The sequence below is a fragment of the Desmodus rotundus genome, chromosome 5 (genome assembly GCF_022682495.2).
Source record: "Desmodus rotundus isolate HL8 chromosome 5, HLdesRot8A.1, whole genome shotgun sequence".
In the NCBI taxonomy this organism is placed as follows: Eukaryota; Metazoa; Chordata; class Mammalia; order Chiroptera; family Phyllostomidae; genus Desmodus; species Desmodus rotundus.
Window position 1 is genome coordinate 120,976,501 of NC_071391.1, and position 25,195 is coordinate 121,001,695.

The 25,195-nt window shown below is 36.1% G+C and overlaps 1 long non-coding RNA gene across 2 annotated transcripts in view; it reads right to left on the reverse strand.

Moving 5' to 3' along the window:
- The window catches only part of LOC123478956 (uncharacterized), a 554,890-nt gene that overhangs the window by 46,015 nt on the left and 483,680 nt on the right, over nt 1-25,195 (reverse strand). For both annotated transcript variants that reach the window (XR_008427024.1, XR_006654396.2), the window contains one exon: nt 13,588-13,676. This is a non-coding gene — a long non-coding RNA (uncharacterized lncRNA). The remainder of the gene's footprint in view (nt 1-13,587; nt 13,677-25,195) is intronic.

Sequence of the window (25,195 nt, forward strand, 5' to 3'; positions counted from 1 at the left end):
CATAACATAAACATGTACATGCTATATATATCATGTAGTTTATGAACTAGTAGTTTAATGATGCTTAATATATGCTATTTATAGCATGAGGAAAAAGTACAAGGGGGGCCCAAAATACCCAGGACTGACTTACAAAAAATTGTGTATTTATTCTTACATGTTTAAACTTCAGTCACTTTCAAAGTACTCTCCATTTGATGTAATACACCTATTGAGACTTTTTTTCCCCACTGCTCATCAGTGGGTAAAAAACGGTTTTGGAACTCATCAATTTTGATGCCTTTTAGTGCTTCTGCCATTTTTTGTTTCACCTCTTCCATATTGGCAAAACATTTCTCTTTGAGGACTCCTTTTATCCGAGGAAACAAAAAGGTTGTTCAGGGTGAGATTGGATGAATAGGGAGGGTGGGGCACAGGGGTCAAGCTGTTTAGGACCCAAAACTGCTGAACACTCAGCACAGTGTGGGCAGGTGTGCTCGTAAATCACCCATCATGAAGTGGGAAAACAAGTTGAAAAAGCCTTCAAAAAAAGTTCACTGAAGCCGAACAGCTTCTCACAACAACACCAGCTGGTACAGTGATACAGATGGGTTCCTAGAACACTTACCTAGTGGGGGAAGCCTGTACTACAAGTGGCCCGCCCTCCAGAAGATAATTCCATTGGAGGGGGTGTTTCCCCCTCATATAATATAAAATAAGTATATGACACAAAACACTAAGTGCTCTACGTATACTACCTCACTGAATTACGTGTGAATTCTTATAGGCTACATACTCTCATGACCTTTTAGAGATTAAACAATAAAAGAAATCCGAGGAAGTGGTTGGACAGAGTGGTGTGTATATGGCAAAGTCCTTGATACTTAATCTTACCTACTCACAGAGTGGAATAATTACAACTTCAAAAGAAATCAGCTATAGAACAGTAAAGTTGACTACATATAAAAACTGTGATTTTTTTTTTAAAGAAGGGGTTTGTTTTCAATTCTGTTTCAGGTACCCAGTAGCTGAACGATTTTGGCTATTAGCAGCATCTGGTCCTGTCCAATACATTGATGCAGACAGTTGACAGGTCCATGTCAACACATGGCTGATGTAAAAAATGTCCATGAGCATATCTGTTCCGTGCCGAATTGTCCTTGATATGTGTCCTGTCAAAAACATCCAGACTCAGGAATGGTTTCAGATAGCACATTTTTTAAAATAGTTTTGGTTTACAGGATTGATACATAAAACACACGATCACATTTTATTGGTTTAGTAATTGTGCTGTGGCTGTATTGTCAATAATAACCTTTTGAGCCTCAGCAGCCTCTCTGGCAATGGCCCATGAGGTGAGGTAGGTAGGTCGGCATGGACCAAATGTCTCCGTGGATGTTTTGGGTGGATCTAAATATCCAACTAGGATTTTTGTCAAATCAATTAACCTTTCTGATATTTAATAAAATGATTGTCCACGGTCATACTAACAATTAAAAGAGATCACAGTGCCCATTATTATATGTATACATATATATTTGTGTATATCTTATGAAGAATTTGTTGAGATCAGATCTCTTTATCTTTGTATTTCCCTGTGGTGCCTAGGTCAGTGGTCTGCATCTGGGAGGTCTTATGCACATCTTGACTATATCCTCCTACGAAGTGGAGAACAAGAAAGCAAATCAAATACCCACATTTTGAAAATCTATTCAATAAGATAAAATTATATGTATTTTTCATAAATCCAATAAACAAAAAGCAGTGAAAAAAGATATAATGTATGCAAAAGTACGTGGTGGACAATAATGTTTTTCTCAGGAAATGAGCCAATAAATTTGAGTAGGCTATTAATAATAGGATAGAAATTATACTGTTCAAATCCAATTTAAACCATATATTTGTTTAAAAATATCTAGTTTGTTAAATATGCTTCACACTACTCTGGTCCAAATTCTGAAGCAATAACTTCATAGAAATAGGGCATCATGGAAATTTCAAATGCATTTATTGGCTAAGATTTAACATATCCATTTCTTTTCCATACCTACTCTCTGTTCTGTGAATATTGTTTTTGTCTTAAAATGAAATATTTTGAAAATCACTAAGAGAATGACAAGCCCTATTTGCTTACATAACACATCATGACAGAAGCTGAAATGTGCAACATTGCTCATTGCTTTTGGTACGCTGTAACTGATTTGTAAAATGGAAATAATTCCTTACACTTCCCTCTCAGAATGAAGCCATACATAATAACTCTTACATGAATACAAAACCCTGACTTTGGTAAAGGATTGGCACAAGTCTCTGGAAAACTCACAAGCTCAACTTCTTGGGAGGTTTCTGTTTCAAATCTGCATTTTGCTAAAATTACTGAACAGGGCAAGATTTCTAACTTCTAGTAGGAGCATTGTTTTCTGCTGTTCACCATTTCTAAAGCAATCACAGCTAAATTTCTCCCAGCTCTGTTGGTCTGCTAATCAATCTCGATGTAAAGATCTTAGCAGTACCTGTTAAAAGAGTGATTTCTAAAAGCTCTTTTTAAAATAGATTACGTGCCATGGAAAGAATCAATGTACCGAAAAGAAAGAAAGAAAGAAAGAAAACATTTTAAATTTTAAAAGAGGGAGATAGTTGGTGATCCGTCCCTAACTAACTTCTCCATAGGGCCCACTCCCATCTTTTCACTCGGAAAATATTTTCATTTCCCACATATGTTCAAGGCTTCCTTACTTAATGGGTTTTTAAGGAAACCACCACTTATCTGGTGAATCCTGGGTGCAAAGAAGCAGCACAATTAACAACAGTTACACTGAGTTACCTTCTATGAAGGTTGGAAAATGTTTAATAGATTTCCATAAAAAACAATTTTTCATTTTCAAAAATTGTAGAGCTGATCTCTTCCTGAGAGTTCAATTGTAAAAGCCTTTTAATCAAACTCTCCTCACCCAGGATTAGAAGATCAAAGTGGTCTTGATTTAAAAATATATTAAATTGATTATAATGATAATGTCTGCTCTCTTTTCTTCCCAGTTTGGTATCACCTAATGCACTCCCACACTGACCTTAAGAGATGGAAATGCAGGAATTCCCCTCTCCTCCCCTAGGGGTCCAAAGGTAACCTTAATGGGGGCAGGGGTTTCAGCAAGGTGTCCTCACTGAGGAGCCAAGTAATATGGCACCCACAGACTGAAGCCATTTGCATGGAGACTACAATTCACAGAACAAGTTTCTTAGGCGCCTTCCACCATGATTGGTAACTGAAGACGGAGACAATTCTCACAGTGCTCTAAGGAGCTTTGTCTGGGTGGAAGGGGTTAGGTTCTTCTCAGATCCAGCCCCAGTTTTTGGAAATTTCCATGGATCTAGCAGTCTTCCCATACATCCATTTACCCCCTATCTGGGAAGTGGACCCACGCACGGTAAAATACTTCTCAAGATGTGGCCCAGGAATATGAACCCCTGGTACCTGGGCTCCACCACTTCCTCCTTGCTTCTGGTCCCTTCTAAGTGTTTAGTTCTTCGTTCCCACAACTAAAAAAAAGTCCCACCCATACTCCTTTCCTTTCAACTTCATGAGCATTGAAATAAAATGTTTAAGGTAAGACTTCAGGTCAACCCAACACTGACTGCCAATGGTTCCCTTCCAACCCAGGAACCTAAGAGTGGTAATTCATTCCCTTGACAAGAGACAAGTTCATTCCTTGTGAACAAGACCTGGTTACCATTCTTGGGCCTGGGATTGAGAGTGCCTATTATCTCAGAGGGGTCTACGGTGATGAAAAACAAGATGCAACTTAACTTATCAATGTTATCTGGCTACCTCCAGTTACTAGGTTACCCTGATTTCTAACCAGATCTCAAATTTCCAGAGCAGGAGTGTCTTTATTGAATGCAATAAATTGGCATTATGAATTCAATATTAAAACACAACCATGATTTTCATACTTTATTATAACCAGAAATTGAGGCTAAGGGAGTATACATGTCCCAGGTCACCCAAGAAACAACACAGCCAGAATTCTAACTTCAGTTTGCCTGATTGGAGACCCTCTGCTTAACCACAGTACTCCCCTATTTCTCAATTTATCCAGATTTCCAAAACATGACTGCTTCAGAATTTACCGGTCTCAAGAATCACAGCATCATTGTTGCCTTAACGGGTTGACATAAGCCTATATACTAACATAAAGAATCCTCCACCTATGAGCAGGCCTATCATTGTTAGATTAAAAGAAAAAAAAAGGCATGTTTGTAGTTATTAATGCGATTGATTAATTTTCTTCTTCAAATGTGCATTTCTGAGCAGGATAGGTTTACTATTTCAGAAAGCCTCCTCTCTGAGTTTGTATTTTTGACTATCAACCTCCATTAACTTTCAAGCTTTTCTTAAGAGAGGTCTGGAGCACTCAATTTCCGATTCATTTCAGAAAAACAGCTGAGTCAACAATTGAGGTTGTATATTTTTTTTCTTCCAGAATTACTTCTGTAATTATTGCCGCATACTCTGGGCTGTGAGAAATGTTTTTTTACGCAGAATTATAGGGGAATGTGTACAAGGTCACCACAAACCTAATTTAAGGAGTAATTACTAACTTCATTTTCTTCTTTTGTCTGTTCATCTTAAGAAAATGTGTTCCAATGAAATAACATGAGTGGTTTTAACAGAATCAGTCCTGTTTTTCAGCCAAATTTTATGCTCAGAATTTATATTCTGTGAATTCTTTTAAATTTCACATTTGGGCAACGCTTAGAGGAAAAAAAGAAATATGAAATATTTAATTGATGAGGCCTTGCTCACCATTCCAATACTCAGAAACAAGATGTTTTAACTAAAAAAAAAAAATCCTTTCTCTAATAAGGCCACACATTCCAATTTGAAAAGAACAGAATGATGTAAAACATAGTTAGCTATCTTGTTGCCACTGTAAATCTCTCACTGAGTAGAACCAAACATTATTAAAGTGTGCCCCCCGAATTTACGACTGTATTTGGAGTGCAAACAACCCCTCCAAGCCTCAGGGCTTCTCTCCTAAGTAATCAAAGCAAGCACAGTTCAGAAAAACTGAGCATCTCTGTCCCAGTGCTATCTATGCATTTCTGAAGAAGCTTCAGTTCAGAAAAAGCAAAGCATTTATAGGGAACATCATTCAAAACCTGTGGAACTCTGTAACCAGAACACTGACAAAAACTGTAATAAGCTTTTTTTTTAATTGACTTCTTTTTTTACTTTTTTTAATTGACAACAATATCAGTTTGTTGTTCCACTTATCTATGCACTCATTGGTTGATTCTTGTATGTGCCTTGACTGGGGCTCAAACCCACAACTTTAGCGTATCAGGACAATGTTCTAACCAACAGAGCTACCCAGCCGGGGCTATAATAATCTTAATGACAGGACTAGCATAGTGATACACTGATTGTTTTTCAATATCTCAATTTAAACTTTAAGAGAACACAATGTCAAAGAACCACCTGTAGTTCCCTTTAGGAAGCAGGTAAAATATTATTTTCCTTCTACTCTTTGCCATAAGAGGCTTGAGTGACAGAGATACAGGTTGTGTCAGGACCTTTTTTAAAGTAATATTTAAAAACCCCAGAGAATGGAGTGCTACCAGATACACTAATCTCTGTAGAAACTTGAGAGGTTTTTGTTGCTGTTGTTTATGATTTTTGAGTCAAGATATATTTTTTTCAGAGACAGCGATGATGAATTATTTGGGGGGGAAAGCATAAAGTAGCAATTAAGTAGGTATTTTGGACAACCACTTATAAATAAGGTCATCCTCTCTGTATTCAAACACTTCAGCAGTCAAAAAAGCAAAACAAAACAAAAAACAATGCACAATTTATCAGCAATTCACTTATTTTGGGAGGATTGAGGTTGGGGATTAGATACTTTTGAGGTTTGGATTGAGAGTTCCTGCTCACAGGCATTCATTTACTCACAGAATTGTACAGAATTCTCAGTTTTCAAATTTTAAATTAAAGCTTATTAAAATAATCACGGTATTGTATTTTTCTCATTCAGTTTGCTTAGTGTGTAAAAAGAAGGTTAAGGCTGTTTTGATTTATGTCACCTTCATCACTCTCCCTAAGGCAACATAAAAGTGGAAATATCCTGAGCCACACGGAGCACTTCCTCGCTGATAGGTGAGTGAGTGGCTCAGTGGGAGAAATCTGGTAGATTAGGACAAGAGAGGTGTCCTGTGGGAACTGTGAAAGAGGAGAGAGCAGTGATCGCTCTGAGAACAAGAAAGGAAATGGGATGCGGGGTTGTTGGAGGTCAGAGGAAGGGCAAATCAGAACAGTCTGAGGAACTCCTATAGTCTAATAAGTTTATCCAATTGATGGGGAATATAATTCTAAACATACATCAATATTCCCCATGCAATTCAAAATGTGTCTATATGTGTGTATAATATTAATTGCATATTAGATACTTCTCTAAATCTTACAATTTAATTTTTAAAATCTCAAATAATCTTGGACTCTCAATTTAACACTAGTTTTGTAGTATATACAAGATTAACTGATCAGGTCAGTGGATTTTTGTTTCTTGGGAGTTAGACTGAGAAGAAACTCAGAGTATGTAAGATAACTGCATGGTTATCTTCCATTGCCGGGAAACACTAGAGAAAGCTTTCTCTTGGACTGTGTGAAATTACATACAACTCCTAGCATTGAATATACTGCTCTGTGACCTGCTGATGCTCACAAAATGCTTGTTGTTCTATTGGCTGAACTTAATAGCTTGTAAATAAGCTGCCAATTCATGTCCTTTAACAGCATTTCCATTTTATATACCAGGTAGGTTGTATATATTTGTGATTTTAAATTTTAACACTTGGATATCAAATTATAAAAACAGTACAGAGCTATAGAGTTTAAAATAACCAAAGTTTTAGCTTTTTGTATTTATATACTAATTCTTATTGTGTTCGAAGACTTTGTGGGACCTTGTGCTAATAAATTCCCATGCTTCTCCAGCCTGTTTGTTCCCCTTCATTTTAGCCACTGATGAGCCCAATAAACTTATTTTTATTCTACAAGATACAGCTGTGCAATCACAGACAGTGGTGACTGACCACTGACACTAGAAGAAATTCACAGTCAAAACTTTGCTCAATTTGTGTGTTAGTTAGAACAGATGATTTTTTTAAGTAGTTGTTCTATTGGTAGTAATCATTCATGCCTATTCCCATAAGTCAAATGTATTTCTACTATTTATGGTATTGGAAGCTATACATTTTAGGCTACTTTCAAAAAACAAGTTTGAAACACTTCATTCTGACTCTATTTCTAGAACCAGTCACTGGATTATATTGAGCTGATGAAGCATGGCTATAAATGTACCTAGGACATTCTAGGAATATCTGCAATATACACGTTAGTGATTTCACTACCATTGCGATCTATTGTCTTACAACAGCACCATGTGCAAAGAAATTGGTTACTTTAACAACAAAAATTCCTCCACGCTCCATCCATACAATCTTTCATCCTGAAATGGGAAAATTCAAAGCAGGCATAGGTACAGCAACGCATAACTACAGTATCAGTAAAGAATCAGGTAACAGAACAAGACACCCAAATAATACAGAACTTAGTCAAGTACCAAAAGTACACGGCATTGATTTTAGTTTCCAAGGATGCCGAATTTGAATTTTCAAGCAAGACTTGTTCATTACAGCATTGTTCTGCAATAAGCAACATTTTTAACTCAAAAAAAATAGTTTTCAGGAGAGATAGATTTTATTTATTTTGTTTTTTTAAATTAAAAAATAGAAGGGTTAATTCTACTTAGACTTGTACCTTTTGTAATCCAAGAGGTAATGTATATTATTTCTCGGCCTCGAGCAGCATCAACAATTTTAAAGCATGCCTTCTCTTATAGGGCTGTGCAGCATGTTATCAACGAAGAGCCAATATAGCCAATAGTAATTAAACAACATTTTACAGTTGAAAATTCAAAAGTTTAATGATTCAGATTTTTAAAACTTTTATATAACTGTCCCTAAACCTTTATCCAGCCTTACATCTCTGAGCATCCTGTTTCCCTTAATTGGGAATGTGCTTCAAAACAGTATCTTTGTAGGGGGGCAATGGCGTTTTTGAGGGACCAGCAGAGAGTGAGCAAGGCATATATTTTTAAATGTAAGGGGAACTCTGCATGAGTTTCATATTCTTAAAACTGCCAATGATTATTATTTCAGATGATACTTTATAAAGTGAATATTCTATGTTTGCAGAGTACTTTAAACATTTCAGGGCACATGTACAAATTTCTTGATCTAAGCATGAAAGTTACAGTATCTCCATTTAATTCCATGAGGACAATTAGAATAAAATTTAATGATCTTTCTCAACCAGTTCTGTAAACTATAAGGGTTTAAATGCAAGATTTCTTATGTTCTTGATATTTGTGTTTTTCCTTGTGCTTTTCATAACCAAGAATATTGTTGAGGTCATTCAGCCCCGAACGCTACTTTTTTAAACAAATATTTTGGTGAAAAATTATATTAAAGAGCTAAGAAAGCTTATTGCGAGATTTTGCTCTCGGTAGATGAATGGCGGGCACACTCTGGAGATATGAATGGCCAAAGATGATGGCTGTATTCAATGCGGCATTTTAATCCTCATCGTGAGGGAACCTAGGCAAACGATTCCAGTTCAAAGACAATTCCATTATCCAGAGAATAGATTGTTTTCCAGATCTTTGTTGACAGGCCTTAAAAGGGCTTTTTGACAATATAAAATATCCACATTGCTGGAGACATCATATAAATATGGAAAAATTTACACTTGTCTAAACAACTAAATAGAGATAAATAAGAAGGTGGCCTGCGAACCTAAATAATAATACTTTGGTAGGAAGGAGAGGTGGTGTTCAAATACATGGCTAAAAACTATTCTTCCACATGGGAGTCAGAGTTCCTTTGAGGACTTCCTCTGACTATGCTGCATAGCATATCTAAAGCAATGTTCACACGTGCCACATAAATAGCCTTCTAGTAAAATACTGTAAACACAGTAGGTAGGAGCTCAGTAATGCTGTGAGAGCTACAAAGTGCTGATGGGGCCAATGGTTGTACAGAAATATTAGCAACTGACTGACCAGAAGATCAACTGATGACAGATTTTAATGGAAACCAAAAAGTAAATCTCATACAGAAATATATGAACACTTTCCCAGTCAATATTTGTATCACCTTGAACAAGGGTAATGATGTAATGCTCTTTAATCTACCAATAACAGCAAATGGGAAATAATGTGCAATATATTGTAAGACAAAATTCATCCCTATATTCAATGCCAAGACTTTCATACTCACATGCAAATCCAACATGACTCATCCCATCAAGAATGTTTACCATATACCCACTCAACTATTTACTAAGTTGCATGTATTCTATTGCATCTAAATCAATTCCTAGAACACTGACAAATCTTTTACTTTAAGCTATAGAAGGAGGAAGCCAAAGAAAGCCATTTTTATGATCTTCAGGGTAACATCGCCTACCTTTTATCCTTCCAATGATTATATGACTCCATTATTTCACTAAGTGCTAGGCTAGAAGACTAACTCTTCTCCCGTTTCTCTCCTCTCCTCTCTTCCCCTCTCCTATTTCTTACACACACACACACACACACACACACCCCGCATGCACCTGTCTCAATGGGAAGAGGAAGCCCTGAGAGAAGCTAAGTAAGTTAAGACAGAAAGGACCCTCCCCCTGCCCTAAAGTCGCAACACTTAAATGGCAATACTCCAATTGCCCATGAGGCTGCCCTGCAGCCACACTTCTGTTTTTTAAGCAACATTTGTGAGTAGAACAAACACCTCAGGCTGAGCTATCTAGTACTTGATAAGTGTTCTCCAGCTGGATTTTTTTCACTTGACCTCTGCCTCTTCACTTGCCTCCTCATTCTCCTACTCAGAGTCCTCAAACACAATGTGACAGATCCTTCAAAATTATAACCAACTTAAGGGAAAAAAACACTAAAATAAAAGTAAATGGTGTGTCTTTGATTTATATAGAAGTATTTACATAATAAAACATTTTGGGTTTATTAAATGTACATTACTGTAGTTTATACCAGTTTCCAAAGAATGATCATTTGAGAAGGCAAAGACAAAAACCAAACAATAACAAAATAAATGAAGGAAATGTGTAAATTATGCTATAAGAGAAATTTGAAGTCATATAAAATTAATCCTTTCAGTGATATTTTATATTAAAAAGAATCAAATTACTGAATAAAAGTAAAAAGAAGAAAGTCATAGTATCCCATTCAAGCACAACTCCTGTTAACATTTTGCTGATTCTTTATAGTTCTTTTCTAAGCATCTCTTAGTGATAATTATGTTGTACGTGTAACTGCACGTTATCTTTTCACTTACCATTATCATATGAATTTTATAAGCAAAATCCTTCAAAGAACCCAAAATAACACAGTTACTGCACTTAACTATTCTGCTTTGTTATGGATTTTCTATAAGAAAAAAAACAAAAAGAAAAAGCAACATGACATGCTCTATTTTTGTCCTTGTCTGATAAAAGGAAACATACAATGTCAACAGCAGTGGTAAAGTTCTCCTAGTGCTAATTTCAAACGGTGTCTTACCTGAAGCTAAATATGGGTATATAATAGTTATGTTGATTTCTGGGTTGTAGTAATTTCTCATGGGGAATAAAAAAATAACTGCATAGCTTGCCCTGACCACAGCCAGAATACTGACTTGACCACAGCACCTTCCTTTTGAGATAGGCTACAACGGTGGCAGCGGCATCTTCACGCAAGTGGGAGCACAGTTACACAGGAGCCCAGAGGACTGCACGTCTCCTGGCAGACTGTCACCACCATAGGGAAAACCACCAAGTTCAGTCTTCACCACTGCAGATAACAGGACCACCTTTACATACGCAAGTCTAGGAAGCAAATAAAGCTACAGAAACCTAGTGTTGCTACACAAGAAGCATTTCTAACATCTTGTATTCTTCTTGGTAGGACTGTCAAAAGTGACTAGACAGATACAGAGCAATAGAGACTCGGGGTAATGAAGGAAGACTCAGCCAAAAGCAACATGTTTTCCCCTACTTTGGCCTCTTTTCATGCTATCTCAGTCTCACAAGACAAACTGCTTTCATGGGTTTACTTAAGAAGAGACATACAGTGTAGATATCTTGCTGGAATGTTAGTCCTTCCATCTATTCTCTAGCTTCCATTCTTTCCCAAACTCTTCAAAACTAACATTCTTCCCTATTATTTCTCTGTCTCTCTGTGCTCTTTTGTCTTCAAGCAAACCCATTTTCATTCACTATTTAAATCCTCTAGAGCTAATGATATCTAAAAATTTTGCACATTATCCTTGTAACAACAGTGACTTGTTGCCCTTGGCTTTCCAATGGGGAGCTACTGCCCACACAAGCTAATTAAGTGGCTACAGTTATGGCTACTAAATAGTAGAATTGAGGTTCAATCCCATAATTGGTTAACTCCATGCTCATTTCTTTGTACAACATCAACAGATATTTTCTTCCATTTTTTTTACTTGATGACCATTCTTTTTTTCCTTTAGGGTTTTGATTTTCACATTGAATTTTTTATCTCTTTCTACATTTTCCCTCTGAGCCATCATCACGGCAATGCTCCTCTTTTGTAGGTTGGTAAGACCAATTCAATGGTTTTCTTGCAATCCTTTGTTCTTCCCGTCTCTTCCACAAATGCAAGGTTGGACACCCAATCCTTAAAACTTGCATCGCCCTTATTAACATGACGTTGCTATTTCCTATTTTTACTCTTCCCCAGAACTACAATTATTCTTTAAACCCCCTTTCTTCATTGTTGCTACAGTGTATTATCAGTTAAGTCATTATCAAAGGCAGAACCAAATTAGAATCTCAACCCTACCGAATTCTGTCTCTGTGATCTTGTTCCAGCTTTCTGTCTCTGAGCCTCAGTCAAATCATCTATCAAAGGTGGTTCAGAGATAAAGGATAAATTGCTCAAGAAGCACACAGCAGACAGTGAACACTCAAGGCATGTTGATTTACCAACTTAAAGATAGCACAGAAAGCATTTCGAAAAATTAACTGTTGTCTACATTTCGAGGCTACATGTTATGTCACTTCTGAGGGTCCCTCAGATATAGGTAGCCTGCCATAGGATAGCTCCTTTGGCACGTAGCACCATGAGTTGCCAAAGAGATATTGAGCTTACAACAATAATATTTTTAACAGATACATCAAATAAACAAAATATAAAGGACACACATATTCTATTTATTTAATCCCTATTGGCTAGTCCCAATAAATTCAGAAATAGTAATCATTTATATATTATGGTACCAAAAAATCTGTACATTTGAAATAGGGAGCCACATATGAAATAGAAAATCCCACCCCAAATTCCCGCTAGGTGTTAAGATAAGGAAGTCAATGGATATAAGCATGAGAGAATTCAGGGGTGAGGCTGGTCTTTGAAGGTAACAATACTAGGAATGTTTTCTGGATTGACTATTGCGGTAGGCGGAATAAAGTCTCCACTCACCCCTGGAGATGCCCATATCCTAATCCCTGGAACTCTTACATGTGTTATATTGCTCATCAAGTGAGAATTACATTTACAGATGGAATTAAAGTTGCTGGTCAGATGACTTTAACCTGAGCAAATTATACTGGGTTATCTGGGTGGGCCGCTCTAAATACAAGGGTCCTTAGTAAGTGAAAGAGGGGAGTAGAAGAGTGTCAGAGATATTAGAAGATGTGGGCTTTGAAGATGAAGAAAGGGGCTATGAGCCAAGGCATGCAAGCAACTCTAGAGTCTGGAAAAGGCAGGGAAAGAGATGCTTCCTTGGAACTTCTAGAGAGGAGCACAGCTCAGCACATACCTGATTTTAGCCCACAAGACCTATTTCAGACTTCTGAATTTCAGAACTATAAGAGGATACACTTATATTGTGTAATCACTAAGTTTGTCATAACTTTTTATAGCTGCCATAATAATACAACTATTATATTAAAGGGTTTTTTTTGTTGTTGTTTTCCTTGTGGTAACTCTGGGTAAAATAAATAAACAAAAAAGAATGGTAGTTAAATTTTCTCCAGGGCATAATGATGGTCCCTTGAGAGTGCCACCTTGCTAAAACAAAACAAAACAAAAATGCTATCTAAAAATACAGAATTTCCTAGTAGAATCAAGTTTGATTGGATATGTGCCCGAGAAAATAATTTTCTTTGAGACAACAACACACACACACAATTATAAACAGATCCTGATCCTCGTGGGATATTTTAGACACTGCTACTTCCTGATGGCTGAAAACAGTAGAAAATTCAGGCCTCTTTAACTCTGTTCCTTACTGTCAACCTAGATCCCAGTGAGGAGAAAATCCTAGAGGAAAAAAATAGTATCTTCATAAAAAGTAATACGTCACGTTAAACTTAATAATTTTTGACAATGTCTGTGCTTTTATGATGCCAAGCCTATAATGAATAAAAAAGGTAGTAAGTTGACTATACACAAGGATAGCAGTCAGAATATTCGTAAAAAAAAAAATTTATAGTTTACCACACTTGGTAATTTAAAATAGCCATACCTGAAACCTGGCTCCTCTTCAACTCCGATCATTTGGAAGTAAAGGCTAGTACGGAATTCCATGAAGTTGAATCCATGAAGATGACATATCTAGCATAAGAAAGAGACGATATGAGATGAAGTCCTTTGATTTAAATATCTCTAGTGAAATAAATTAGTCTTAATTAGATCTTAATCAGACCACCCCTTAGCTAAAGGTGGTGATAAACAACTATTCAAGTGGTGCTTCCTTAGCCAGACAGCAAGTTGCTATGATTTAAGAATTAGTTTCATTTCATGGTTTGAGGAAGCCACGTCACTTTACTCCTATGAGATTCAAAGTTTAAGTGAGAAAAGTGTGATTTACATGTCCAAATATTCATCTTTGGAAATAGTCTCCAAAATAAAATGTTATCCTTTTTGTATTCAGAGCTGCTATAGACTATTAACTAGGAGGCCACATGAGAACATTAGAGGAGAAAATGTGCGTGCCATCTGAACATCTGGGGTTGTGTTTTCTCCTGGCTCGAGGAAAGCTCCATGATAAAACCACAAGCAATATTTTACTATCGTTCTTCATCCAGCCTCAATTAAGGAGGACGTGGTTTTATACCTTTGGTGGTTTTGAGGTTTTGGCACATGTACATTTGGGGTTGGATTCTTTTCTAATGTTACAGCTGTTTTCAATACAGACATTGAAAACTAGAGGGAACATACTAACATTACTGCTTTACTGAGTGCTGTTGATTTTTTACTTTTTCTAGCACTTGTTTTCGATTAGGCCAAAATCATTCTTTTGATACATTGAATTTCCTGTCAAAATAGATATATTATGAGTTGCCTGTGCATCTAGTAGTCCCTTTACTCATGGAAAATTACATTTGAATCTCCTGCTACAGATGAGTAACTTTGGCCATGACAACTTGTAAAGAATTGGAATGACAAATTTTAATAGATCTTTCAAAAATAATATTATTAGCCAAATCTACAATGTATACAATGTCAAACTAGCTGGTTCTGATCTTTCACACTACCTTTCCCAATCTCTAATAGGACTTCTCTTTTTTTGGAAAAATTAGTCATCATATAGTTGCAACTAGTCATAAGTTACAAATTTGGTGAAATCTGGATAATTAGGATTTAAATAAAGTCCAAAGAACAGTGATAACAATTACTAAAGTAACGTAATATTTTATTAAAATTTTAAAGCACTTTTATGCATAGTGCATATTTTATCATCTGTGAAGCATGCTATGTAGGATTATTCAACATTCTGGAAAATAAGAAAAATGAAATTCAAGGGAATTAAATATCTCCTGTGAGATAACACTTTCATGAAGTGGAAAATCCAGGTTTCTTGGACTTAGCCCTGCAGTCTTTACTGTCAACAGTTCTCTTTACTAGTTTCTCTTGTGACTCGAAGAATGATCTGGACAGCTTTCCACCCAGCCTTTCTGGAAAACACATCAGTGAATGTGTACGGCGTTTCTGAGCACAGTGTTATTCAAGGACTCTATTAGAGTGTGATACTTTGGAGCTCATGACATCTGAAGAGCAAAATTGTATTTGGCAACAGGATATAATATTATGCACTGATCATTATACAAATTCATCTTGAATACCCACAGCACCTGAAAAAACTTTGTTCACTGGATTTCTAGCCAACACTAAGGTTAATCTACTAAGTTTGTTCGATGATTCTCTCTCAAATGCAACCAGTTGAACTTTGGTAACATCAATAATAACGTAGCACAATGTAAAATAAAAGTTGTAGTTGAAGTACCATGGGTAGTTTGTACTACATTCCAAATAGAAGTGTAGTTCATGGTTCCAGAAGCATCTATCAACCAGTTATGAGGTTTAAACCCTTCATCCCAGTTGAGAAAATAAGTGGGCTTGAGGTGGTAATGTAATTCTAACAGAGAGAATGTTGTTTTTCACAACATTTACTGAGAAGGTTTATGGGAGGGCCTGTGCCTCACCTCCAGCATATGAAACTCTGAGTTTCCTGTGTGGTTCCATTCTAGTAGGTGGGAGACCATGGACTGGTCACTAATATAGAACGTAGAAAGCTAAAGGTTTACTAGATGATTAACCAGTCACTTTGATGGTGGAGAAAAGGAATGGTTATTACTGTCAAAGAATTAGCTTGCACTCACAAGTTTTTCAGGGTTTTCAGGGCACTGAATGCATGAGAATCCCCTTTGGTGCGTACCCATGAAAAAAAAGAAGGAAGGAAGCCACACTGGGTGCTTTTGAACATATCCACGTTCTAAGCAGAAAGAAGCTAGACATAATGAGAAATCCTTAGATCTATTAAAGGAACCACAAGGGAAAATTTAGATGAGTTCACCAATGCTTGTGGAACCTCAGCTGAGCGGTCAAAGTGATGGGGACTTTATTAGAAAGAGTCAGCTCACGCATCTGTCAAGTTCAGAAGGTGGCAGATCTCCACAGTGACACCAGTCCCTAGAAACTTTCCTGCTTCCATTCTCTCTCCTCCTTCCCACAGCTCCAAACAAAGGGGGCCTGGCACTAAAATTAACAAGACAGAAAAGGAAAAATAAAGGTATCTCGTGGAAATGGGATAAGGAACTATATCTCTTTTTCTCCATCTTCCAGATTCTCATTTATATTAAGCAAGAAGTTTTAACTTGAATGCAAGATTGAAGCTATCACTATTACTCAGGCCTAAGCAATTAGTTCTTAAACTGAGAGTGTGCTATGTGAGTTGAAGAGACTGGAGGATAATTTTTACTATTTGCTATTAACCATAAAATCCATTATGATCTGCCTTATTTTTCATTCAGAGGCAGGGGAAAGCCTAGGCCCACAGAGCAAATTTAAAGGATTGTGGGAGGCATGCTGTTCTCCGATGACCCCACTGAGACCTGCAGTAGATTGTTTTAAAAACAGTAATGATAATCACTAACAATATGACAAAGGTATCCAAAAGGCTTAATTCAGGGTTTTTTTAAAAATTTTTCTTTGAACTCTAAACTTCCAGCGTATGTTTTCAGACTCAGAACACCTCTTTTATTTTGTTATCTTTTATTCACTTCTGTTCTCCAGTTTCCATTCTGCTTCTAAAAATATTCTCACATAAAGCAGGAGGTTCTGTTTTTCCTACAGGCTGAGAACATTTTGAACCATGTTACAGAAAAATATTAATCTAAACTGATTTTAAGATGCTCCATCAAATACCTGCATTTCCCTCTCTAGTGCGAAAGAGCAGTAGTAATGGGACAACTTGTGGGCAATTAGTAATAGAATGGGGGCTGAACTAGTTTAGACATGTTCAGCTATGGCTCTGCTTTCAAGTTAATGATGAAAGAGAAGCAATATTATGCAGTAATGGCCTCCCTCCCCGCCCCCGTGGTTTTTCAAAAGTACCCTCATTAAACCACAGCCTTCCTATGGTCATTTAATAATCGCCTATGTACTTAGGAGCCACGTAAAAGCACTTCCATATTTTATAGTAACTAAGAATCACTGCTCTCCATAATTATGGTCAATACTTGGACAAAAGGGGAAAACTTAATTTTCTTAATGTTTTCATGTATGGAAAAACAATCAAGTTTTCTTCCTTTTTGTAAATTACATTGGCCCCAACTGGGTTAACTTTTCCAAATTATAAGCAAGCCAGGCTATTTTAGAGTTAAAATAGTCTTTAAACATCTAGCTGCTATTTTGTTTTCTACAGTTCTACTGGCAGTGATAAGAACCTTCCAAAGTCACATTTATTTTTGCTTTCACTTCCTCAAGGGCTAGACTGGCTCTATGTTCATTGACCTTACATCTTGATTGAGTTTTGGCTGAAAACTAATAAAGCTGAAAACTAGAAAATGGAATAGTCCATTATGGATGTAATCTTGCCTTAAGAAGCAGTGGAGGAAGCAATAATAAATGTTGTTTTATTAAAAGTTGTGCTAAGCTAATGGGTCTGGCTTTGTCAAGCTACTAATGGAATGCAGGGAAGTGGAGCACACAGTGCTAGCAGAGTGAACAAGAGCGTGGGAAAGCTGGAGAGGGGGAGAGAGGGGGAGGTCTCAAACGACTGTTCTTTTTAGGCCTCATCAACTAATCTTATTGAATGACATATAGCCGCTCCGAGTCTGACACTGTATCTAGTTTGCGTCATGTCTAGTGTGTGACAACGATGCATCTTGACTATTTGATCTCCTATAACCTCAAACAGAAGTGATATTCTGGTGTAAGTGGTAAAATCACTTCTTTTTCATAAACATTAGTTGTTGTATCAGGAATTGTTGAGGGAACTCTATTCACTAGTAATATTTATTTTCTTGTGCTTTGTGCTCATCTTATGTTGATTTTTCCATCTTGTTCTGTAAGATGTTGGAAGTGCCTGGTTTAATGCTCCCACAGTAATTGTGCAATGAGTTAATTATGTCTTCCCCTAGGTCTATTATTTTTTGCTTTCTACATTTTATAACTATTTTATTGGGTATAAACAAATTTTACATGGTTATACCTCCCTGGTGAATCTTTATCATTTGGAATTCCTCTTCTTACCCATAGTATCCTCCTGCATTAAAGCTTAGCTCATTTGATGGTAACATGGCAGAACAATGTTCCTTTTGGATATAGTTTGTAAAGTGTTCATTTTTCCTTCAACTTTCTTCTAGTAGTTTTATGTCAGTATGTTTACATGTGCCTTTTGTAAACAACTCATAGTTAGATTTTTTAAACTTTAAGTGAAATCTCAAAATATTTATATTTTAAGTGGAGTATTTAGTACAGTAAAGTCTATATAATTACCAAAATATTCGGTTTCCATCTACCATCTTATTTTATACTATGTAGCCTCCTTTTGTTGCTTTACTCTCCTTTCTTAATTTGTCTCAGATGCGTGAATATTTTTATCATTGCATTTTTCCCTTCAGTGGTTGACTTTTATTAGCACAATTTTATGTATGAGGAAATTGAACCATAGGAAAGGTCATCCATAGGAAAAATCACTCAAGATTTGATAACCTGTTCATTGCCTTCAGGGGTTGTGCTTTTATCCACTCTGTTGCTGATCCAGAAATCAAACTGAGATTTTCAGTATTCTCTCCACATCTGCACAGTTTTATATCCACACTGCTAGTATCTTTAACTGAACTCCTTTACGTAAATTATTTCTGTTTCTATGCTGTGATTGGAAACAGCAGGCTCCCAATTTTACATTAACAGTGAGACAAGGAAATACTAGTCAAAGGGTAGGTAATATATATAGGCATCGCTGTGAATTCCATAGGCTCCTCACAGATCAACATTTTAAAGACACACAATTGGAAAACCATCGTGAATTAAACTATCTCTCAACAGTTTAGAAAAAAGTTTAAGTATCATTAATTCCCAACAAATCTTATGTTTAGTTCTGTGAATACGACCAAGAAGATATGGAGTCGGAAAGTTGATCGCACGTTTCCACATATTTCTGAATTAAGATATTTTAAAAGAAAATTTCAAGGAGTTTCTCAGTTCCCCAGTTGTATTAAAAATTCTCAGTTAAGGTCCTTGGATTTAAGGTATTTGTTTATAGTGACAAGAGAGGGATTAGTAGTTAGTAAAGCAATACGAAAGAAGATGGTCCTGTAGGCTCCTATTGGGTCGCCATAAATAATTGACATAAAAATGCCTTAATTTTATGTGTTTGTATTTTATATTACTTCAATTCCAAACAGATCATCTCATTATAATGCAATGTCAGAATAATTTGGCTGAGTTGCCTTTCTAACATTTATAGTTCATTTTTCATTGGCTTTTCTCTTTGGTGTGGCTAATTTTCCTTAACATTTTAAATTATTATTTATGAAGAGTAATAAAATTTGCTTCAGAGAATTTAGTTTTCCAAAAAGAATTGTAAACAGAGCACTGAGAAAACTCTCTGAAATCAAAGAATGACATGCATTCACAATAATATGCACATGAAGGCAAACATAGTTCAGACAATGGAAAAAGCATGTGTTTGCATGTGCATACATGTGTCTACAGCTGTTATTTTCCTCAGTAGAGAAACTTTAAATAGAAGCAAATTCAATCTGAAGGGGATTTTGATGGCTTTTTATTTGCTCGCATTTGTTTTCTTTTAAACATTTAGATGCAGTAGACTTAACACAGACCAAATACAAGCATTTAAAAGAGAGCCTTCCACAGCAAACTGCCATTTGAATATTCCTTTTGTGCAAATCATTGGCAATATGGCAAAATTCTTTGTCATCTTTGGATTCCTTCCTGGGAGTTATGTATATTATAAACTCATATTGGCTTGGAATTTTGACTGAACAAGTACCAACATTATTCCATTGGTTCAACAACACGAGAAGACATTTTTCTGGTAGAGCTTGCTTTGTGGTTCTTATTTTAAAATCTGGGAGTAATTCCAATGCCATTAAAAGAGCTCTTAGGAGGATGAAAGAGGAAAAAGGGACATGGGAGGGTCTACAAATACATAATAAAAATCTCTGACTTCAAATCTTACATAGCAAAGCAAGAAGTAATTAATTAATTAAGGTATTTCTACTTCTTAAAATATTTTTCAAAGTACTATTTTTGATCTTTCAAAAATTTACGTACAATGCATGGAAAAACATTCACTCCAAAACTTTCTAATCACATATCACTGTTGACCAAATGTAGTATTATGCATATTGGTCACCCACTTTTTGTCAAAGCTCCTACTGCCATTTGCTTATTTTTTAAAGGAATTCCTCCTTTAAATTAGACAGATGGCACACTACAGAGAATATTAAAAATATGGAAAGTAGAGGTTTGTCTTTCCAGTCTTCTAGTGCCTAGGAGACTCCTTGTAACCTAGTAGTCAATCTATGATGTGATTAAAAAGCTAGTTAAGATATTCCAACTGCCTTAAACTTTAGTTGATGCAAAGGAAGTATATCTTTCTTTGAAAGTGTTTATAATCTTATGAGCTTACTTAAAACCAATAAACAAGAGCTAAATATTAAGTGCTGAGTATAAACATTACATGTATTCCAAAAGGGAGGGTATGGGTGTGGTTCGGAGGATTCAGAATAGAATCCATGAAAGAAATAGAGTTTGATTTCAGTATAAAAATAAAGGATATAATTCAGATATTCCTAAGTTAGATGGAATTCCTTTTTGGGGAGTAGGGTTAAGATCAGACAGGAGCCTGAGAGTAGATATGTCACATGTTAAAGACAAAAGCGGGTATGTAAAATTTCAAATGATACTGTGTAGTGGGAGGGCACAGAGCTGGGGGATGTTATAAAGTTTACAAAGGATATAGAATGACAGGGTTATTCTAAGATCTTGAAGAACTGGGTAACCTAAGGAAACTAGTGTGTCTCAGGATGGTGGTCCTGGAAATGGTCAGCAGGATATGGGTAAAGACAGTGAAACTATGTCTGAGATAAGATTCCCGCAGCCACTTCATGCTTCCACATGGGACAGAATGAAAGGAGGAATAAGAATTAAATTGAGCAAAAGCTTTAATGGAATAAATAATAACACTTAATATGAATATCCATGAGACAAAGGGATGAGAAAGGTGACTTCAAGGATGTAAGCCTGAAAGGCTGATGAAATGGCTCTTAGCTACAAAACAAAAAGCATTCGCTGCAAAGACAAAAGTTTCTGGGAGGCAAACTGTTCTTTCAACTTAGCCTCCTTTTATTTCAGCATAAATCAAGTGGATTATTTTTATTATATGTATACTTCATTTCCAAATACTATGTCACAATCAGAAAAATGAAGAGCAGAGGGGGGCCCAGATCAGAAGCCTGCATTCATTTTTTAAGTATTTCAATATGTTCCATATTCAACATTTTTTAGTATATAATTTCCAGTCCCACAAGAAAATTACTTAAGGAACAACAGAACTACCGTATTTAAGGAACCACTTGTATGAATAATCAAATTAATTGTATGTATTTTCAATGTATGATCTCTACACCAAATGATAATGGCCAGATGAGAAAAATTTGGTAAGCCCCTCAGAAGTCTTAAACAAACAAAAACAAATGGAAATTTATGAATAGTGAGCTATTAACACAGAAAAAACAAAGACAAAGATAGAATGACCAATGCTCTTTTCTAGTTCCAAACTGCCCAGGGCTTAAAAACAATTCCAGTGAGGGCTGGGCTTGTAGGAAGAAAAAAAAAAAAACACCAAAAAACAGAAAGATGTAAACTGGACACTTGTTTTAAGGAAAAAATGCCCTAATATTCATTTTAACATTGATATTACAGAAAAATACCAATGTTTATAGGATAAAAGAGGTGGTAAATAATAATGAATCCTGGAATCTGATGACCCAAGTTTGGATTTTAGCCCCAAAAGCCACTTGTTCTGGGACCCTGTGTGGCTTACCCAGCCTCCCCAACTTCTGCTTTCCCTCATGTGAAATGAGCATAATGGATTTCCTGATACGTGTGTTATCGATATGTAAGAACCTCCTCTATACAACGCTCTTGATACGAGGAGCCTGACACATAGTACACACTCAGATTTGAAACATTTTTAAAAGACGGAACTAGCTTTTTTAAATTTCTCAAATGGAAAATGATTAATGTCCTGTGATAATTTAAACTGCTTGTGTTTTATTTTGTTCTATTTTACTTTGTATTAATAACTTAGTCAGAATATAATTGATATGCAATAAATACTATGTATTCAAAGTGTATGATTTTATATTTGAATGTGTATAAACTGTAAAACCATTTCTATAATTAACACATTAAATATATCCATCAGTGTGGTGATTGCAGGAGGGTTGGGCAAAGGGGGAAGAGGGTGTAGGGGGATAAATGGTGATGGGAATAAATAGATAAATAAAGTCCACCTACTCCAAGAATTTCCCTCTGCCACTTTGCAATACATTCTTCCTTTGCTATGTCCTCTCATCCCCCAGGCAACAGTTGATCTTCTGTCGTAGATTTTTTTTGCATTATCTAGAATATTTTAAATAAAAGGAATCATGAGATATGTATGCTTATCAATAATACATTAAAAATATTGTAACTCTTTACTCATATTACAGTATGCATTACGAGTATACTACCATTTCTCCCCTCCTAACCTTTGTGCCATTAGAGTCAAATAATTTATTTCTACATATATTCTAAACCACATAATATAGCTTTTTGCCATAAAATAGTCAGTTATATCTCAAAGGAGTTTTAAAGGATAAAAATTATCTCTTACAAGTATCCATTTCCACTTTTCTTCACTTCTTTGTATAAATCTATATTTCTATTTGGCATAATTTTTCTTTTTGCTGAAAGACTTCCTTTAAAATTTCCTGTACAGATGGTCTACTAGTATAAATTCTTTTACCTTTTGCATATCTAAAAAACAATTTTATATTGTCTTTATTTTTAAAAGATATCCATTTTTTTCCAGACAACAAAAAACTAAAGGAGTCTATCACCAAACCAGTAATATAAGAAATTTTAAAGGGATTATTATTTTTATACATGCTTTATAACATATTTTAGATTTATTCAAACTTCTGTCCACCTATCAACCCATCTGGAGTCTGCTTTACCTGCTAATCTAGTTGCTCCTACTTTCTTTTGATTAAATTTTATGTAGTATTTCCCCATATTTTTGTTCTTACTGTTTCTTACTCCCTGATATTTCAAAGGTCTTTTCCCCCATGTCCTTTAGGTTTAGACAGCTTCTCTTAGCCATTATTTTAGGATAGACTTGAGAGTTGTTGGGAACCACCCTGCCTGGTTTCAGAAGCTATAACCCCTCATGGCTAAGGCTGAGTAAAGGACCTTGGGACCATAAACCTCTAAGGAGACAAAGCTTATCTTCCTGGTAGAGGCACCACCTCTGCTCCCTTTCACTTCTTGGCCCGGGGCGGATGACCAGTTAGCCAATGACAGGTAAGACTCCTCAAAGGAGGGATGAACTAAGACAGGCACAGTTGCAAAGAGGCCCTCAAGGAAGGACACGGGGGCCTATAGAAAAAGGGGGTGATAGACCCTCACACCTCGGCTTTGACATAGCCTGAATCCTTATTCTGTCTGCAAGAAGTCTCTTAATCTCTTGGCTGCCTTACTTCCCCTGCCCGACTAAAGCCTGAAACAATGCCTTAAGCCTGAAACAATGCTGGAGGTGGGTGCAGCCCTGTGCTGGAAAGGGTGGGTTCCCCAGGGGTGATCAGGCCTAAGAAAGAATACATAAAACCCTGTGAAACCTGCTTTGCTAAGAATACCCTCCATTTAAATGATAAGGGTCCAAGCATAGAATGATTTTGTTTCCCCAAAGTTTTATGGCCCTTTAGCTATTTGACCCTGACTCAAAATAAGCCCTCAGAGTTCTTTGAATGTTATCTATTGTTTGATGTTACTGCCTGACAATCACTGATGAGCTTTTGTATAAGCCCTGTATTCCTATGCAAATTAAGCCCAATAAAAGCCCATTGAGGAACAGGCTCCTGGTCCTTCTCCTTTGAGAGGTTGGCCACCTTTCCTCCCCAAGCAGATCATGTCTTGGTAGACTTGTTCCCATGCATGGCAGGCGGAGGGCTCTTCAGGCACAAAGTGTGTAAATTATTTTTTCTTCATTAGAGAATATCTTGATTTCTTCTTCATTCCTTGAGGATATTTTCTCTGGATATAGAATTTTGATTTGACAGTTCTCTTTCAACATTTGGTGCCACTCTCTTCTGGCCTCTGTACTTTATTATAAAAACCTTCGCTGTCATTCAGATTTTTTCCCCTACAGATAAGATGTAATTTCTAACTCACTGCTTTCTTTCTCACCAGTTTTTGTAAGTTTGACTATTATATGTATTTGCATATATCCATATTTATTTATATATTTTACTTTATCCTGCTGGGGGTTTGCTCAGCTTCTTAAATTTGTGGGTGTAAGTATTTTTGCCAAGTTGGAGAAATTTTCAGCTATTATTTTTATCTGACACGCTGTTATAATTCTGGCAACAAAAACGCTTGAGCTCTTGTTATGGTTCCATAGGTCCCTGAGGTTTTTATTGTTATTTTCTTTCTTTCTTTCTTTTTTTTTTTTTTTTGCCTGTTCATTTCTTTTTCATTTTCTCTTCTTTGTCACTTTCCTCTTTGTTGTTCAGACTGGGTAACGTCTATTGTTTTATATTCAACTTCACTGATTGTCTCTTCATTCTCTCTACCCTGATGTTGAGCACACCCACTGAGGGTTGCCTTTTTTGTAGCTATTGTATTTTTATTTATAAAATTTCCATTTGCTCCTTCTTTCTGTATTCCACTTCTTTTCAGAGTATTTCTATTTCTTTGTTAGTATTCTGTATTTTTTTCATTTGTTTCAAGTGTATTCATAATTGTTCATTGAATCAATTTTATAACGGTTGTTGTAAAATTCCTTTCCAATAATTATCACATCTGTATGATTTCTTCGAGTGCTTGTTCTCATTCAAGTTTTGATTTGTCAAATGAAGCCTGAACATTTTGGGTGTTATTTTATGGGACTCCGGATCTTAGTTAATTTTTTTTTTTGTCATCCTTCCTCTGATATCACTGTAGGAAGAAAAGTTAAATGCCCTCTCATCTCTACCAAATGGAAAAAGGAGTGAAAACATAGGCTCCCTGTGTGAACTCCACTGACACTCAGATAGCCTATCCCAACAGTGCGAGGA